We start from the raw sequence: 3,674 nt of genomic DNA on the forward strand, positions 1-3,674 counted from the left end.
TGATGGCATTATAAATGACTATGAATTCAGGTCAAATGAGCTGCAGTTGGTCCCCGAGATGCTGCTGAGACACAGATCGTTTTTCCCGGAGTGCATATGGCCATCTGACACTAAACCAAAATTCATTCCAAAAACGTGATTACCAGATTATCTGTGTTGGAATTGTATATTTTTAAAATACCTCAATAAGGCATCACCTCAAATATATATAGCTTAATAGGATTACCACTCAATCAAGGAGTTTCAGAATGACATGCCCATAAGCTATGTGTAATATGCTTCTCTTCGCTTTGGAATTACGTATAGATTTTTAAAGAAAAGCTCAAGTGTAAGGTCACTGTGACGAGCAATATCCTGAGGCATTAACTCCAAAATATATTTACGAACACACATCCTTAGAAACCACAGATTTTAATGTTCATATAGGATTCTTCTTATTATTAATAATAATAATAATAATAATAATAAAAAAACAAAGCCGGGCTACAGAATGGTGGAGGGTTTTAAAAAGGAACTTTCACCGGTCCTAAAATTACCATATAAATGCCTGGCAGTGTAGGGCATATTGATGAGATGTGATATCTCAATTTTTTTTTTCTGTAGGCTGCTCTGTTCCCCCCGTTCTGGTTTCCCACCCAGAATGTAAATCCATACCATCAGTACAGGGAGGAGGAGACCGCCGTGTTTCTCAAGGGCGTTTCCTTCTCCCTGGCTGTGACGCGCTTGACTGTGATTGGGCAGCTCACAGCATGGATTTACATTCAGGGCGGAAAACCAGAACGGGGGGCACAGCAGGGGGAACGGAGCAACCCACAGAAAAAAATTATTAGCGATATCACATCTCATCAATATGCCCTACACTGCCAGGTATTTGCCTAGTAATGTCAGGACCGGTGAAAGGTCCTCTTTAAGCATACGACTTCTCAAGAATCACTTAAGGCAGGAGTGTCAAACTCAAATACACAGTGGGCCAAAATGTAAAACTTGAACAAAGTCGCGGGCCAGCATTGAACAAATGAACCTTTTAACATGGACCCAAACAAGATTTGCTTTAACATTGAATATGGAACAAGCATATTCATTTATTAAATAAGATTTAAATAATAATAATAATAATTTTTAAAATAAAATAACAATAATAAAATCAATCAACCATTCAAGCCCATGTCTTGGAGTAGCAAGAAAAAGTGCATAAAGAAAACATTAATTATTGCTCAGTTTGCTGCACACTGATCTAATCTGATGTGCCCAAGCCAGATACCTGGCATCTCTTCTTGGATGATAGTTCATCAATGTCTGGGCTCAGGCTTTGAGCTGAGGAAATCCTCAGTATCGAGCGAAGGTGTTCATCAGTCAGACGTCTCCTGTGAGATGTTTTGGTCATCTTCATCGAGGAGAAAAGTTGCTCACATAGATAAGTGCTGCCGAACATGGAGAGCATCTGAGCAGCTTGGGTGCGGAGCTGAGGCATTGTGTCAGGGATGAACTGTGGAAACTGTGCGGCGCCCACAGCATCATACTTTGACTTCAGCGTGTCATTACACTGGAGTTCAATTAGCTCCATTTGGAGGTTGGTTGGTGCGTTTTCCACATTAACTGCGAAGGGATTACTGAGCAGTTCAAACCTACATTTCTGGACATCAAAGTCGGCAAATCGCCGGCTAAACTCAGCGCAGAGTACACTGAGTTTTTCAGCAAACTGTGCGCATGGGAACAAGTTGGTAAAGAACTGCGTTTTCATGGTTTGGCAGCAGGGAAAATGGCCAAGGTTTCCTTGCAGCATCCGATTCTCCCACAGGCACAGTTTAGTTTTAAAAGCCCTCACTGCAGCGTACATGTCTGTGATGATGCGCCCGCACCCCTGAAGCTGCAGGTTCAGCGCATCGAGATGGCTCGAGATGTCACAGAGAAAGGCCAGCTCACACAGAAACTTTTTCTCCCGAAGCTCTGCTGTGTCCTTCCCTTTGCTTTCCAGAAACTGACATATTTCCTCATGCAGCTCAAAACATCTATTCAGTACTTTTCCTCAGCTTAACCATCTCACCTCTGTGTGATACGGCACGTCTGAATACGCCGAACCACACTCCTCCAGAAAAGACTTAAACTGGCGGTGATTCAGACCTTTGGCTCTTATAAAGTTAACTACTTGTGTTACTGTGGTCATAACATGTTCCATCTTTAGGGCTTTGCCACACAGTGATTTCTGATGTATGATGCAGTGATAAACAGATAGTTCACCTGCACAGTTCTCTTCCTGCATCTTCTCCCGGACCCTGCCCACCAGTCCACTTGTTTTACCGCACATCGCTGGCGCACCATCTGTCGTTAATCCCACGAGTTTATCCCACGACAGCTTTATTTCAGTTACGCATTTGGAAACCTCCTCAAAGATTTCCTTTCCTGTGGTTGTGCCATGCATTGATTTGAATCCCAATAGCTCCTCCGTAACACACATATTTGAGTCCACTCCACGGATGAAGACTGACAGCTGAGCAGTATCAGATGCGTCGCTGCTCTCATCCACAGCAAGGGAGAATGCAACGAAATCTTTTCCCTTTTCCAAAAGCTGGTCATACAGATTGGTGGCAAGATCACATGTGCGATCAGCTACTGTGTTTCTGCTCAGGCTCACGTTTGAAAAGGCTTGCTTTTTCTCTGGGCACACGATGTCACAAACTTTCAACATGCACTTTTTCACAAACTCTCCCTCATTAAAGGGCCGGGCCGATTTTGCGACCTCTACTGCTACAATATAACTAGCTTTTACAGCAGCCTCACTTTGTGATGTGGCTTTTTTGAACATATTCTGTTGTGAAACCAAACTTCTTTTCATCTCCTCCACTTTCTGGCTCTTTTGAGTCATGTCCAGGTCCTTGTACTTGTCATGGTGTTTTGTTTCATAGTGTCGTCGAATGTTGTACTCCTTAGTTATAGCCACGTTGACTCCACAAATCAGACAAACAGGTCTGTCTTTTACATATGTAAACAGATATTCTGTCTCCCACCTGTCCAGAAAGTTCCTGTTGTCTGCCTTTCTTTTTGCCATTCTTGGGAAGGGGTTCCACAGTGACAGTTGTAGCTTGAGATCGCTATGACTTCTGTCACACAGGAGAGGGCGTTTCTGGGACCTGTCCTTATTGACGCGCCAAAACATCAGCAAGGCATTATGGGATTTGTAGTATTAGCGATATATGAATGCGCTGTATAATACCGGCGGGCTAGCTCTAGTAGTCATTTGGTATAGCCTCGCGGGCCAAATATAATTACACTGCGGGCCAAATTTGGGCCGCGGGCCAGAGTTTGACACCTATGACTTAAGGGGTTGTCTCATCTTAGACATTGGTGGCATATTGCTAGAATGCACACCTCTCTCCAGAACGGCAACCCCCCCCCCGATTAGTGGAAAGCAGTCATGCTACAGCGGTGCACTCTCTATTCGTCTCTATGTGACTTGCAAAAACAGCCAAGCACGCCCACGCTATTTTCAGAACTCAGTAAATGAAAGTGCTGCAGTTGCAGTGCTCTCTCCTTCACTTTCGGGGGCCAATTCTGGAGAAAGGTGCTAGTGATATGCCCAGTGTACTCCAAAGACATACTGATAGGGACCTTAGATTGTGAACCCCATTGGCGATAAGTTGATGCTAATGTCTGTAAAGCGCTGCGGAATATAGTAG

At 43.9% G+C, this 3,674-nt stretch overlaps 1 pseudogene; it reads right to left on the reverse strand.

Annotated features, from left to right (window-relative positions):
- Positions 1-1,234: 1,234 nt before the first annotated feature.
- Positions 1,235-3,046, reverse strand: LOC120993906 (annotated as a pseudogene).
- Between the last annotated feature and the right edge of the window lie 628 nt (positions 3,047-3,674).

The sequence above is a fragment of the Bufo bufo genome, chromosome 3, assembly GCF_905171765.1.
Source record: "Bufo bufo chromosome 3, aBufBuf1.1, whole genome shotgun sequence".
Classification (NCBI taxonomy): Eukaryota; Metazoa; Chordata; class Amphibia; order Anura; family Bufonidae; genus Bufo; species Bufo bufo.